The sequence below is a fragment of the Macrobrachium rosenbergii genome, chromosome 9 (genome assembly GCF_040412425.1).
Source record: "Macrobrachium rosenbergii isolate ZJJX-2024 chromosome 9, ASM4041242v1, whole genome shotgun sequence".
In the NCBI taxonomy this organism is placed as follows: Eukaryota; Metazoa; Arthropoda; class Malacostraca; order Decapoda; family Palaemonidae; genus Macrobrachium; species Macrobrachium rosenbergii.
The window spans coordinates 60,028,304-60,045,803 of NC_089749.1; the positions used below are offsets into that span (position 1 = coordinate 60,028,304).

At 32.9% G+C, this 17,500-nt stretch overlaps 1 long non-coding RNA gene across 1 annotated transcript in view; it reads right to left on the minus strand.

The window, feature by feature from the left end:
- Positions 1-288: 288 nt before the first annotated feature.
- The window catches only part of LOC136842127 (uncharacterized), a 100,772-nt gene continuing 83,560 nt past the window's right edge, over positions 289-17,500 (minus strand). Inside the window, exons 2-3 of the long non-coding RNA XR_010854184.1 lie at positions 7,820-7,889; positions 289-627 (exon numbers count right to left, since the gene is read on the minus strand). This is a non-coding gene — a long non-coding RNA (uncharacterized lncRNA). The remainder of the gene's footprint in view (positions 628-7,819; positions 7,890-17,500) is intronic.

Genomic DNA, 17,500 nt, shown 5'->3' on the forward strand with positions numbered 1-17,500 from the left:
ATATATATATATATATATATATATATATATATATATATATATATATATATATATATGAAGAATGCAGAATTATTATGTTGTCACAAACATATATATATATATATATATATATATATATATATATATATATATATATAATTATATATGTTATCATATATATAATATATATATATATATATGTATATATATATATATATATATATATATATATATATATATATATATATATATATATATATATATATATATATATATATATATATATATATATATATATATATATATAGTATATAAATTTATGCTTATGTGCGTGTATGTGTTTTGCGCACGTGCTCATAAGTGTGTGTGCATGTATGTGTGCATTAAGAGAAGGAGAGAGAACACTTTAACTAACATATACTATGTTCGTCAGACAGGTGAAAGCAATTGTAAATAAACATACGTTTGCAAAAGTACAATATTCTCAGGGCAATATGTCTGAACCAAAATAAAAAAAAACACTTGTGACTGACCTCAGTCCTCTGATAGGCTGCCAAACCTCCTGGCAAGGTTGCCATACGTGATCGGGCTAGAATTGGACGGCAACGAAAAGAAATGAAACTCGTAACAGGAGACGTCTGACTGATTCTGGAATGGAAACGAACCTGTAATTAATTTCCTCTCCCTTCTCCGTCTGCCACCTTTCACCTGAAGCCACCTTCCTGCTGCCGAGGACAGGAGGTTTCCCAAGGCCCTGTGAGGCTGCTGTCAGCGCCACAGGAATTCATTTTCCCTCCTCATTTTTTATTTTTATTTATTGGAGACGTAGAAGATGAATGGGCGTGGTTTATCACTTGTAGGGAGGGCAAAACTGTTTTGACGTGGCTAAAAGAAAATTCAGTTGTATGTGCATATATATATATATATATATATATATATATATATATATATATATATATATATATATATATATATATATATATATATATATATATATATATATATATAAATCATCAATGAAGGGCAGAGGACACACAGATATACAAGCTGACTTTATTCCAACGTTTCGTAATTATCGGATTAATTACATCATCAGGGCTGTTAAAATATGAAAATAAAATTCTTTGTAAAATCATAAAAGCTAGAAATAAAGGCTAAAAGTTATTCATACAAAATTTTCACAAATGTACACAAACGTTAAAATTAGAGAACAAAAGTTTTAAAAATCATTACATTACAATGAAGGTAACTGAATATACGGTAAACTAAAATTGAAAACCATCTGTGAAAGGGGTTACAGAACAAAAATTAAGGACCGACCTAGAGGAGTGACAGCTTTAAACTAAACATAAACATAAATAGAAAGAACACAAGTCAGGATAAATATAGAGGAGAGGAGGACGTGTGAGTGTTTAACGACGGAACAAGTTGTTTGATGAAAAGTGATTCCAGGATAACAAGGTCTTGAGGGTTGGTGGTATGGCCTAAAATGTGGAAGTCTTTATTATCAATGTGTGTTTGACAAATTTTTGAGTGATTTCTGATGTTGGAATGTTCTGGGTTTGAAATTCTGCTACCTGTACGGAAGCTTACGCCACGATGAGAATCGATTCGCACCTTAAGGAGTCTACTGGTGGATCCCACATAGGTCCCTGTTTGACATTCAGGGCAAGTATATTTATAAATGACACCAGATGACATATAAGGTGATAACCGATCTTTGGTTTTAAAGAGTGAACCAATGGTGAAAGGGTTCTTAGGGATTAAAGTGACATCAATGGCATACAAATGATCCTGACATAACATTTGGCGACCTTTGGCCAGGATTGGCTCTGTTTTGGCTGGTGGGGTTGTGGCAGCTTTGGGAGAAGAGAGAGAGAGAGAGTGTGTTTTGTGATGGTGTAAAAAAAAAAAAAATTAGTAAATTTTTTTTTTCTGTTAGGTAAGGAGGTGTGAGGTTTAGTACTTCTGATGGGACAATCGTTTGCCGATTGTTCCCTTGGTGGGTTGTTGCCTCCTTACTTTTTTATTTTCTTTGAAGGAAAGTTGACGTCTGTCGCGTTCTCTCTGGCAGTGGCAGTCGGGTTTAGCATAGCAGCGAGTCAGGTTCCCGGCAGCAGCTTTAGCAACATGGAGTCTTTGTTGGAGCAGCAGGTATTCCTTACCTGTTGGCCTCATCAGCTGAAGGATGGTGGGACAGCTAAATCATAGCCTTCCTTCCATGGATCTTCCTGTATAACAGCAGACGTGCTGTTTCGACGTTTCTTCTGTGATTCATCGGTGTTGATGACTGTGTTGCGGTTGAGCAGTTGGTGGCTGCTTTGGTGTCTTCACAGGAGTTCGTCTGATCACATTCATCCTTCTTGACAGCTGGGTCTGTCGTGTTATCTCCACGGAGATTGATATTGTGATTATTATTACCTGGAGTGATTTTATATGGTTGCTTTATCGATTATTTATTATTTGATTGTTTATGCTGCCTGTTTGGTTATTGGTAATGACTGTTTTAGTAATATTATTTTGGTATGATTTTCCACTTATTCTTATTAATGGTGTCGAGCAGTGTATGGCTCTGGTAAATAATTTTTCATTGCATTGTTATTATTCATGGTGTCGAGCAGTGTATGGCTCGGGTAATGATTTTCATTACATTATTATTATTAATGGTGTCGAGCAGTGTATGGCTCGGGTAATGTTTTTTATTACATTATTGTTATTAATGGTTTCGAGCAGTGTATGGCTCAAGTAACTGTATTTTGGGATGCTTTTTCATCATTATTTTGAGATTGTTTAGTCATTTGTGTGGTCCTTAAGACTTGTTTATTAATTTTGACTGCTGCTGTTAATATTTATTTAATTATGTATGCTAAACCTGGACTCACTTGTATATATGTATATATCTTAGTATAATAAATTAGTTTAAGGTAATTTATTTTGTTTCGTTCAGCTCCTTCCTCCTTTGTCTGCCTCACTTTCTGCCAGTCATTCCAGTTCCGATATTTTTGTATTTAAAGAACCTGCTGAACCAAAAGTGGTTCATAACATCGTTACGATAATGGAGTACTTACTGCTTGCCGGTTATTTGAACGCTACTCAAAGAAGCTGGAAAAGGCTAAGTTGGACCTGGATTTCCTACAGTATTGTGTCCTGAACAACATTGTCCCAAATTTTGTCAAATTTAAGCTTTATAAATCATCCTTGTACTCTTCAGAATTCTACCAAGATGCTACCAAAAATAATCTTAACATGGAAATCAAGTGTAAATATACAGCAATTAACAGGTACAGCTCTCTTATGAACAATCACCGCAGCAATCTTTTTAATTCTCTCACTTTTATTGATTCTATTATTTGCAAAAGATTGTTTACTAAAAGTCTACAGGATTTTATCTCTCATATACAGGAACGCCATAACAGAAAACTTGTTAGTCTGGGAATTACTGTTCCCAAATTCCATAATAATTTAACGACTGTATTTAATTTTTCCAGCATTGTTTTGTCTAAGAGAGAGGAGTTCTTGCTGTCTCTGGGTTTGGACTTCTGCTTGCCTAACTATAAACCTAACTTTACAAAAATTCTTTTTGCCACTTGAATCGATATTCCACCGTCTCAAAGCACTCCCCTTTCAAACTGATCTGGTAAGTCTGCAAAAAGACTGTACGAACTTTCTCACAGCACCTTTCGAAATCTCAAAACTAGATGGACCCCTTTTTTTCCGAAAGGAAGATTTTGACATCATGAAACAATTGGCAAAAACGAAGACATCATTCTCACCTGACCTGATAAAGGTAAAGGTACAGTGATCCTCAATAAATGTGAGTACACATCAAAAATGGAAAGTATTTTAAACGATAGAACAAAATTTGAACCCATTGGGACGCCTGACTACTATAATATTTTTAAAATTGAAGACAAAATCAACCGTTTTTAAGGTCTCTTAAGAAGGACAATGTCATTAATGAAACCATTTACCAAGATCTTTTTCCACTGGCTCATCTTATGGTATCCTTTACGGCCTACCGAAAATTCACAAACCTGACATCCCCTTAGACCTATCCTTGCCTCGTTCAAAACACCAAATTATAAATTAGCCAAATTCCTTGTACCCATGCTTGAGCATCTAACTAAGAATAAGTATTCATTGAATAACTCCTTTCAATTTAAAGAAACCATTCTTAGACAAGATTCAGATTTATTCATGGCCAGTCTCGACGTCGAGTCATTATTTACTAATATCCCTGTTGGAGAAACTATTGAATTAATTCTTAACAAGCTGTTTCCTGTTCCTGATTCTACTTTTAATAATTTTAATCGCACGAATTTTAAAGCTTTACTTGAACTCGCAGTGCTGGACACTGCATTTATTTTTAATGGTAAATTATTCAAACAAGTAGAGGGCATGGCCATGGGTTCCCTCTTGGCCCCACATTTGCTAATATCTTTATGTGCTCCTGGAGGAGCGCATGCTTGATAATTGCCCATTAAGGTTCTACCCCTTTTTATTCCAGGTTTGTTGACGATACGTTCGGCCTCTTTAAAAGTGAATACGAAGCTGACCTCTTCGTCGAATATGCCAATACTATACACTCGAGCATAACGTTTACTATCGAGAAAGAGGCGAACGACCGTCTACTATTCCTGGACGTTCTAGTTTTTAGAGAACACGACAGTTTTAATACCACGGTTTTTAGAAAGAAGACTTTTACTGGACTTGGTACCAACTTTTATAGCTCTTGCTTCGATAATTTTAAATCCAACTCTGTTTCTACCCTTCTCCACAGGGCACTCGTCCTTACGTCGAACTGGAGCCTTTTTCATAAGGAAATTTCTTTTTTAATTGACTTTTTTAATAATAACTGTTTCCCCTGCAAAGCTGGTGTATAGGAAATTACATAAATTACTTAACAAACATTTCATTACAAAACCAGCAGTTTTAACCGTCCAAAAAATGAAATTTTACGCAAGCTTTCCATTTACTCATGACCCCAAGTTCCACAAAAAGTTCACTCAAATTATTCAGGATCATTTGTATGCCATTGATGTCACTTTAATCCCTAAGAACCCTTTCACCATTGGTTCACTCTTTAAAACCAAAGATCGGTTATCACCTTATATGTCATCTGGTGTCATTTATAAATATACTTGCCCTGAATGTCAAACAGGGACCTATGTGGGATCCACCAGTAGACTCCTTAAGGTGCGAATCGATTCTCATCGTGGCGTAAGCTTCCGTACAGGTAGCAGAATTTCAAACCCAGAACATTCCAACATCAGAAATCACTCAAAAATTTGTAAAACACACATTGATAATAAAGACTTCACATTTTAGGCCATACCACCAACCCTCAAGACCTTGTTATCCTGGAATCACTTTTCATCAAACAACTTGTTCCGTCGTTAAACACTCACACGTCCTCCTCTCCTCTATATTTATCCTGACTTGTGTTCTTTCTATTTATGTTTATGTTTAGTTTAAAGCTGTCACTCCTCTAGGTCGGTCCTTAATCTTTTGTTCTGTAACCCCTTTCACAGATGGTTTTCAATTTTAGTTTACCGTATATTCAGTTACCTTCATTGTAATGTAATGATTTTTAAAACTTTTGTTCTCTAATTTTAACGTTTGTGTACATTTGTGAAAATTTTGTATGAATAACTTTTAGCCTTTATTTCTAGCTTTTATGATTTTACAAAGAATTTTATTTTCATATTTTAACAGCCCTGATGATGTAATTAATCCGATAATTACGAAACGTTGGAATAAAGTCAGCTTGTATATCTGTGTGTCCTCTGCCCTTCATTGATGATTTTAAGTATGGATTGACTCCTGACTCCTCACACTAATCTATATATATATATATATATATATATATATATATATATATATATATATATATATATATATAAATATATATATATATATGTATATATATATATATATATATATAGTATATATATATGTATGTATTTATATATATATATATATATATATATATATATATATATATATATATATATATTTATATATATATATATATATATATATATATATATATATATATATATATATATATATATGTACTTGCTATTCATTACCTTGCTGGAAATGTTATTACTTCTCGTTTTAAAGAGAAAGAAATAAATTTATAAATGTAAAAAATATCTCGTTCCGCTGATCGCATTTCACAACCCTATATTGTAGTTGTTCTCGGACCGTTATACATTAAAAAAAAAATAATATTACTCCTGTTTGTCCCAAGGCAATGAAAACTACATCACATCGTCCCCTCACGCGAATGAATACATTACATTTTGTTGCAGACGAAGCCTTCGTTTCGCCTCATGGAAAGAAGTATTGCCATTTCGATCCTTCTAAAGACGTCGTGATCTCGTGTTCAACTCGCACGAGAGGCGTCGGCGCTGTTTCACAGGCACACTAAAAGCGAATTTCCAAAAACATCCTCCTGCTCCAAGGCTTTACTTTCTAGGCATAAAAGCGTTATGTCTCATAATTTCGTTCATTATGCGACTACCGTCTTTACAACCCCCAAACCACGAGCGCGCATGCGCTAGCCACACACACACAAACACCTAACTTTAACGGATTTTCTGTACTTATCAGCTGCAATATTATATATATATACTGCATATATATATATATATATATATATATATATATATATATATATATATATATATATATATATATATATATATATATATATATATATATATATATATATATATATATATATATATATATATATATATATATATATCATGTTATATATATATTTATATATAATTAATACTTTGTCTGTAAGTCCGCACTTTTCTTTGTCCGCACTTACAAACTACTGATGTTAGAGGGCTGCAAATTGGTACGTTGATCATCCACACTCCAATCACCAAACATACCAAATTGCAGCGCTCTAGCCTCAGTAGTTTTGATTTTATTTAGGCTTAAAGTTAGCCCTAATTGTGCGTCTGGCAACTGTATAGGATAGGCCACCACCGGACAGTGGTTAAAGATTCATGGGCCGCGGCTCATACAGCATTGTACCGAGACCACCGAAAGGCAGATCTATTGTCTGTGCCCTTGATTACATGCTGTAGGGCTGTACAGAAAACTTGGTTGCGCAGAAGAAACTTCGGCGCATTTTTTACTTGTTGTTCATCGCAGAGTTGAACATTATGTTCGTGTTTAGTCACTGATGAGAGTAAGCTTTGCTCACTGTCACAATTTCTGTGCCTGCAGCTTTCAGTAGTTTTTCAGGCTCTCCGTATGAAAACCTTTTCAACGTTAATCGAAATATTTGTCCATGATTTCCAGAACATTTTTCTAGTTATATTTTTCCATATCATATGGTGCATGACGAATTGATTTATATATATAATTTTTACTAAAGTTAATGATTCGGTAGGTTTTCCATTTTCAGGTTTACATGTAAAATGTCTAATAAAGTGAAAAATCGGAAGGTTATTTTTTCTAGTGTTTACATGCTTCCTATTTCCATCACAAAAAACTGAACGCTATACAGTTTAATAAACTGGAAGAGATGCTTTCCTTAACCTTCGTTAGGATTAGTGGGAAAAGAAGAACTCATCCTATGTCTGTTACGACTTGTCGTTAATGTAAGGATTGCGCAAGAGCGTCGGTATCTCTAGGCCCTAAACTATTAGCACCTCGCTCTGCAAGATCACGCCTTTTTAATGCCACAGAGTGCACTACAAACATAACCAAATTCTCGCCTAATATAACCACTGACCCTTCATTCAAATTCCCGTATAAGTTAAGACTCATTCACAAATTGGAGATAGAAATAAAAATATGCAGAGTTTACCTTGATTGTTTCTTCTTCTTCTTCTTCCCTCGTCACAGAGAAACAGGGTCATGGAGCCTCCCGTCTCCACCTGTAAATGAACATACAGATCAGGATAATTTAGAAAGAAATTGCTGTACAAGATATATATTGATGACTCCATCTAAGTGAAGAGCGATGAAATTTGACAGCTAAAAAGGTCAGCCATCAGCAACAAGGTAGAAGGTAGGCGCCAAATATTGTCTGCCCTCATCTTTAATCGTGAAAAATTCAAGTTGGGTCTGGTCACAACTTTCAGTGGCCCTGAATGTCAGATAACGGACGCTCTAAGTAATGAAGGTGGACAAATACCTCTTTGGTTGGGTAATAAAACCGAACACTACTAACAGAGAGGCGAATCTCTTTGTTGAAATGCAAATTAATATGGTAGAGAGACGCCATGCCATAACATCTGTTTCGTCTAAGTCATTAGACATATTCGTTGAAGAATTGCCAAAAGATGTAGAGATTAGCATAATTTCATTAAGGATCGAAGCTGGAAGAGGAAGTTTAATTATGAATTGATTTAGAAATGGCGCTGGCTTTTCACAAATACGCACCATTTATACCTCAAATCAAATCATTCATGAATGACGATTTGCATGGCGAGGAATGACTTGATTTCATATCAATAAGTAGAAAATTCTTTGTCAAAGTATTTCCGGTATAAAGACCACTCCCAGTGTTCTAATAAAATCCTTAAAATACCTCATCAGATATCAAAAGAATTCATTCATTATCTCATAACTGAAACAGGGCGTCAGTGGCTTACCTTAACTTCATAACAGAGCTGTAATTTGAATATTAAATTGTCGTAGACTACTGACCACGCTTTCAATATGTACACACACACACACACACACACACACACACACATATATATATATATATATATATATATATATATATATATATATATATATATATATATATATATATATATATATATATATATATATATATATATATATATATATATATATATAAACCAAGAAAAAGAAACCAAAATAAAAAAAAAAAAAATTGCCAGGTAAAAGAGCCCCAGCTTGAACCGTCACTTACGCCTAAATTTCAAAGACCAAATAAATGGCTTGCCATCTTAATACAGAAAGATTTAGTTTTAACATTACTGACAAATAATCAGCATAAGCAATGGTCAACTGAGTGCGAAAACATCCAACCTTTGAAAGTAGGTGGTCCTTTTGTCAAAGATCCTGAAGTGAAACCGTGTAAAAGAATTGGGAGCGATTCTTGGCACTCACTCGCTTCAGTTCCAACCTTAAAACGCTAAACAGAAATCCCGAATATTTCGTGGCATTTCTGCTTAAAAGGACCTCAGAATTGTTGATGCCAAACTCCCCTGTCAAAATCTCAAGCCCCAACAATATCTTGCTACTTTGCGTCTCCCGTCCCACGAGCCAGCCAATTTTGCGCGGTGCTGTCACCTGAAGCCCCATGCGATTGCTTGTCAGTTCCAGACTCGGTTATAGAGCAGGGATATAACAATCTTACGCGTGAGGTTTTCGTTTTAAGTAGGTTTTGCTATATACCTTTTCCCAGACGTTGATTCTACTTTAATTTCAATACAGGTAAGTACCTTCCTGGTCTTGTGATCGGATTTGTAGCAAAATAATTTAATAAGCAAGATATCAATTCCGATTTACGCTTTGAGAAGGAGGCTTTGTCTCTATCGATATATATTTAGATTTAGAGCCATATGACCACGTACTTTTTATTTGTTTTATTCTTGTCGTAAATCATTCGTAAGACAAAGGTTAATCCACTTACTGGGGCAAAGAACGCTGTAAGGGGAGAAAGAACTGATGACAATAAGGTATCAAACCGAATTGTGCTGCTCTCAATAATAATTCAAAGAGATCTCGTCTACTGAAAGGTCTTTGAAAAAACTCAATTCAATAAATATAGAAGATCAAAAATTTCCTTCCTGAAATTTTTCAATATATCTACAAAGTTTTTTCAAAATATCTACCACCACTCTGTCCTTTCTGTACATGCGTAGAAAATGGAGATAGTATGCGTAATGCAGCGCTGAGAAATACACGTGTGCTAAAACACACGCTTATACATACATACAGTACATATATATAAAAAAACATAAAAAATATATATATACATATATATATATATATATATATATATATATATATATATATATATATATATATATATATATATATATATATATTGTTAAAAGGACCTCATTCAAACTGGATGGTATCTAATAGAGTATTTATTCAGAAAAATTTACAAGCTTTTTCTTGGACAAACAGTCCACATTATCAAGTATCCGTACAATGAGGTCCTTTTAGTAATTCTGCTAATGCACAGAACAATTGTGTATGTGATACAGTTAATATATATATATATATATATATATATATATATATATATATATATATATATATATATATATATATATATATATATATATATATATATATATATATATATATATATATATATATATATATATATATATATATATATATATATATATATATATATATATATATATATATAAACTGAGATGCAAAACAGAGATAATATCCCAATTGACAAGGACACAAAATATTTCGCAAATGATCGAAGCGAACAACGGAAGCACTTGGCAGCATCTGCTACTAGACAAAGTGACGCATCCGCCGAAGCACTGAAGCAAATGAAGACGATTCCTTCCTCGCGACTGAAGCAATGAGGCAACTGCGAGTGATATTGAAGCATCTGTCTGCCAATTCCGAATGATGAATAATCCACTTGGCTGCATTTGTGGCTGTGCAATGATTATTGCAGCTGAATTACGAGCAGCAGCGGTAGTTGAGGCCTCATTGAAATGTTCTTGTTGCTGTGGGATTATTGCAACATTCCAGAACGATGTTGCATCATGTACATCATATATATATATATATATATATATATATATATATATATATATATATATATATATATATATATATATACATATATATATATATATATATATATATATATATATATATATATATATATATATATATATATATATATATATATATATATATATATATATATATATATATATATATATATATATACATACATACATACATACATACATACATACATACATAAAACTAATTCTCTTGCGAGATGAAGGGAGTGTACGTAGATTCCTATGCAAAATATTGCCCCAAGCCAATCTTATGACTATAAGTATAATAAAACTTATTTTGAAAAATTTACCGACAAATTATGAACCTCTGTTTTTTTGAGGAATTCACCAATAGAAAATGTTGAAATTGGTTAACCATCCCCACCCAAAAAACAGGGGGTAGGGGATGGGGGAGGGCGGCAGGAAATGCTTAACTACGAAAAGGAGAAAGTGTTACACTAAATATAAATAGCTCCCTGGAGTATGAAATTGAGTCGTGTCTCTTTTGTGGGATTTGGGTACGAAATTAATAGCTGCGAAATAGACTGAAATCTCTGTTAATGAGGAATGTTAATGAAGGCTTTGTTAATGCAACACATTCTCTCTCTCTCTCTCTCTCTCTCTCTCTCTCTCTCTCTCTCTCTCTCTCTCTCTCTCTCTCTCTCTCTCTCACGGACATGCATTATAGAACACACATCCAGAAACACACTAGTACAACAAGTGTGCCCAATACTGGCATGTAGCCAGACTTTGGTCGAAATTGTATGATTTCCGGGCATACGGTTCCACGTGTGTTGTTGATCATTCATGAAAATCAGTTCTAGAAAGCGGGATTTTTCTACTTAATTCCGTATTCTCTGAATCATCGATTTTGATAAGCAATGGAAGCCTCAGACCCTTCATTTAGGTAGATGTCTGGAAGTTAGAATTTAAAGTCAGTGGGCTCCTGTGGGCTTGTTCCATATGAATAGGGTTCATCTTAATAATAATAATAATAATAATAATAATAATAATAATAATAATAATAATAATAATAATAATAACTCATCTCTTATGAACACCATATTCTTTGGAAGTTTGAATTTATAGTCAATGGCCACTGAGGGCGTCTTCCATATGAATAGGGTTCATCGTCTCTATAATAATAATAATAATAATAATAATAATAATAATAATAATAATAATAATAATAATAATAATAATAATATAAAATCAATGATTCGATGTTTTTCATGTAAATATCCACTAGTAAAAAAAAATGGACAATATCAAGAGGCAAATGAAAAAAAAGCAAGCCAAACTGACAGTGCAATACCCTGGATGTTATTGGAGATCCTTCTCGTGGGAGACGCCCTTGGGAACCTTAATTAAGGAGCCAAATTATAATCCTTTGGGGCTTAAAGGCGCACCAGGAGTCTCTTTCGTGAGACGAGCGGACCAGCTGGCTCATGAATCCTTTGGAGACGGGGGATGAAATATGAATGCAGTATTCTGTGGAATTAACTGCAGGTTCATAATATCTGAACGCGATACTAGTTGATGGATGATATATGTATGTGTGTGTATATATATATATATATATATATATATATATATATATATATATATATATATATATATATATATATATATATATATATATATATATATATATATATATATATATATATATATATATATATATATATATATATATATATATATATATATATATATATATATATATATATATATATATATATATATATATATATATATATATATATATATATATATATATATATATATATATATATATATATATATATATATATATATATATATATATATATATATATATATATATATATATATATATATATATATATATATATATATATATATATATATATATATATATATATATATACATATATATATATATATATATATATATATATATATATATATATATATATATATATATATATATATATATATATATATATATATATATTTATGTTTGTATATGTATATACTGACTTGAAATTCAAGCTTCTAGACAATATGGTGTTCATTTGAAATAAGTTCCAAAAGATAACAGATATACAGTAAGAAGATATCAGTAATCAGAAAAATAAAAATGCTAAATTAATAAATACATAGATCAAAATATAAATACACGTATGGAGATTGCCAATATCACGCCAAAGACATCGTTACGATTCCACATATGCCAGTGGATTTAAACATTCCGGGGCAGTCATAGTCCAGCTACGAGCTGACCAGATGCAACATCCAATACTGCCGATACCTGACGCAGGTATTTCCCCAGCGGTGGCTTTATCGTAATTAAATCAATGGAGTTTCAAAACAATTTCGGCTGAGCCGGTTGCATGCCATTCCTGACTGTACATTCCGTCAGACTTACAAAAAGTCTTCGACCATTTTTTAATTCAATGTATGTTTCCCCTTTCCCAACAATTCTAGCTCTCTCTCTCTCTCTCTCTCTCTCTCTCTCTCTCTCTCTCTCTCTCTCTCTCTCTGCGCATATCCTTCTTTGTACCTCTATGCCAATATTGTTTTCGGTCACAACAAGCGAAGGATACGCAAACATGATCCTTCACTTTGTGAAGGATTTCTTTTGGCTGACATTCGTGGTCCCAAATAGTTTGACGAAGACAGAGAATATATCCCGAATTGAAATGAACTTTACTAAACACCATAATAGATTTCACAAATTATTATCCAAAACCGATTCAACAGAAAAAAATGTAAATAAATTATCAAAACACAAGAATTGTATCAGGGCAGTAATGCGTTGCATCCTCGCTTGAAGTTCTAAAGTGGCAAAGAGAATAATTTCATGTATTATTTGTAGAACAGATTTCCAAATGAACGCCTCTGAACTGTTTTTAGCTACAATAATTTCCTTCTAATTAAAGAGATAAAGAAATAAAATTAACATAGAATTCTGTAGGTGTATACATCTGACGATTCGATCATTTCAGTATAATGCAGGCCAATAATTAAAGAAGAAGGGTAATGCACCTGTATACCTTAATTTAATCTAGAATATTGACCAGGGTCGTGATAAGAAAATGATAACATTTGACTGAATTAGGAATAAATGTGTAACGGTCAGTATGTTCTGAGGGGATAAAAGGAAGAACAATAAATCAGTTGCTTTAGTAGTCGGCTGTTCATTTTACAGACTTGAATCTTTCCGTGTTTCTGTTCGAAGACATAAACAGAAAAAGATCGAAAATTGAGTTTGTTTAGCGAGAGGAAACGAAAAATACCAGCAGATACTTTTCAATCTTTCCCAAATTCATAAAAAAAAAGGATTTTAGTTTAAAAAAAAAAAGAAGCTGAGGGAACTTCTTCAATCAAGAAACTTGTCTGCATATTAAAGAATCGTTTTTTAAAAGTCCTTTTTGGTGGAGTGAATGATAAAAACAAAGAAGATTCAGATGGAGAGTTTCCGTCTCAAAACGTGCAAAAGAAAAATAGATATCTTGCTTATCTTTCAATTTCTTGAAGAAAAAGAAGTAATTAAGAGAGATTATCACAACTGGAGGGATAAATTCTCTCTCTCTATATATATATATATATATATATATATATATATATATATATATATATATATATATATATATATATATATGTATATATGTATATATATATATATATATATATATATATGTATATATGTATATATATATATATATATATATATATATATATATATATATATATATATATATATATATATATATATATATATATATATATATATATATATATATATATATATATATATATATATATATATATATATATATATATATATATAATGAAGGAAGGTATATAAATCAATAGCCATACGACCTTCAGCCTCCTTTGATGTAGGAAGCGGGACCTCACTCGGAGATTGTAATTATGGGAGTTCTGTACACATCCAAAGCGAGGAATCTTCAAAGCCTTTTTTCGCTTCTTTCGTAACTTCAATAAACGAAGTCGGGTTTTGCCGCGCTGGGAAGAAAATTGTAATGAGATTTGATATCCAAAAAGCCACGTTGTTTTTTTTAAAGTCGATGACGTCACCTCAAAAGGCTTCGCCAGGTTTCTAGGTTACCGATTTTTTTTCTTTTAACTGTGTGGGTTTATTTACGCTCGATTTTTGCATGTACTTTCATGTTTGCTGTTACTGTGTACACGTTATCCTCATTGCTGGTTTTAGTAGCTTTACATCACACACACACATAACACACACTTCACACACATTTATATATATATATATATATATATACCTATATATATATTCTAATTATATATATTCTGTACATATCCGATGCGATAATGTTTAGCCTTTTTCGCTTCTTTCGTAACTTCAATAAACGAGGTCGGGTTTTGCCGCGCTGGGAAGAAAATTGTAATGAGATTTGATATCCAAAAAGCCACGTTGTTTTTTTTTAAAGTCGATGACGTCACCTCAAAAGGCTTCGCCAGGTTTCTAGGTTACCGATTTTTTCTTACTATAAGAAAACCGTTCGTCACCATGACAGGAAAAATGTGTCTTCGTAAAGATGAAAAAAATGTATCACTTTTTTTTTCAAGACGAATTTCAAAATCATTCGCTCATTCCTCACCACCTATATTGCACTTCCGAAATTATTAAAGTCATAAAATACTGACCATCTTATTATTTATTGATTAATTTGTTAACTTATTTTTTTCTTTTTTAATAAGTGATCTCTTCTTTCTGCATTCCCCGTTAGCTTCTGTCATTTCTTTCGAAAGAACACCTAAATATTCTTTGGAAGCATGGATTTCAAGTCAATATCCCCTTTGGTGGGCTTCCATATGAATACAGTTCATATTCTGAATAATAATAATAATAATAATAATAATAATAATAATAATAATAATAATAATAATAATAATAAGCAACAGCATGTGTGATAACTCCTTTAATAGACCCTTTTTGTCCAGTGAACTTTGTCCAAATAAATGGTGGATTCAGAACTCACAACTGTTCTCCCTTTACGTTTCAATGACCTAACATGTCACACGCTTTGGTGAACATTTGAACAAGACTTTCGTCTGGTAGTCTCTCTCTCTCTCTCTCTCTCTCTCTCTCTCTCTCTCTTCTCTCTCTTGTCCTCGTTCTGGTACTGAAGTTAAGGTATTTGAAAAAGCTTGAGATAATATCTCTAAGGTATTTGAAAAATCATGAGATAATATTTCTTTAATCTCTCTCTCTCTCTCTCTCTCTCTCTCTCTCTCTCTCTCTCTTTGTCCTCATTCTGGTACTGAAGTTGCATTACTTGAAAAAGATGAGATAATATTTCTTCAATCTCTCTCTCTCTCTCTCTCTCTCTCTCTCTCTCTCTCTCTCTCTCTCTCTCTCTCTCTCTCTCTCTGTCTTGTCCTCATTCTGGTACTGAAGTTACAGCACTTGAAAAAAACATGAATAAATTTTCTTTAATCTCTCTCTCTCTCTCTCTCTCTCTCTCTCTCTCTCTCTCTCTCTCTCTCTCTCTCTCTTGGCCTAAATCTGGTACTAAGTTACGGTACTTACACGTATGAGGTGCAAAGAAGCTTTCAACCTAAGATCTGCTTCCAAAGGAACCTTATAACTTTTTTAGGCATTCAATAAATAATAAAAATAATAATTAAGATCAATACATGGTAGCAAAACGTTCTGTGAGTTAGAACTCTTTAATCCAATGTTATAAAAATCTAACAGTACCAAGTTACATAAAACGGCTTTACTAGTCTTTGTGTTCATTCGCTCTTTTCCTTTTTTGTTCAAATGAATCGCTCGCTCTGGACCTTACATGAAGGATTTTTTCTCTTGAAAATCCGTTTAACAATATTTACCACTTGTCAATTCATAGACATCTCGTATTGATCGATATGAATGCACACGAAGCCTGTGAAAGGAGGTGAAATATTACAGAGCCTCACTCTGTAGAGGAAATACGGGTTGCAATAATTTTCCCGGATTGGAAGACAGGCGCACAGAAAAACAAGTAAAAAATGCGCCGAAGTTTTCTTCTGCGCAATCGAGTTTTCTGTACAGCGCATAATCAAGCCACCGAAAATAGATCTATCTAAAGGTGGTCTCGGTATAATGCTGTATGAGCCGCGGCCCATGAAGCTCTCAGCCGCCCGTGGTGGCCTGCGTTGTTGTGTTGCCAGAAGCACGGTTATGGCTAACTTTAACCTTAAATAAAATAAAAACTACTGAGGCTAGAGGGCTGCAATTTGGTATGTTTGATGATTGGAGGGTGGATGATCAACATACCAATTTGCAGTCCTCTAGCCTCAGTAGTTTTTAAGATCTGAGGGCGGGCAGAAAAAAGTGCGGACGGACAGACAAAGCCGGCGCAATAGTTTTCAGAAAAATGGAAATGAGAGAATTTAGGGTTTCTATAACGAGATTAAAATAAAATTCAAACTGAGATCATAACTTTATAGTGGAAACGTGAGTTGAAAAAGTTCTCTGCTTTGGAAGATAAAAGTCAGGAGAAGAACTAACAGATCTTCGTACTGCAAACGACCCTTTTATTTGCTTGCAAACAATTAGTGCTTTTTTTATTTTACTTTGTGTGTGTGTGTCTAACTCTCCCAGTTGGTTTGTTTGATTATTATTTTTTATCTATGTTTTTATACGCGAGACAAAAGAGAGAATACAATGCTGGTACAAAAAGCGTTTATTTATCTTTACGGGGATGAAATTCTAGATG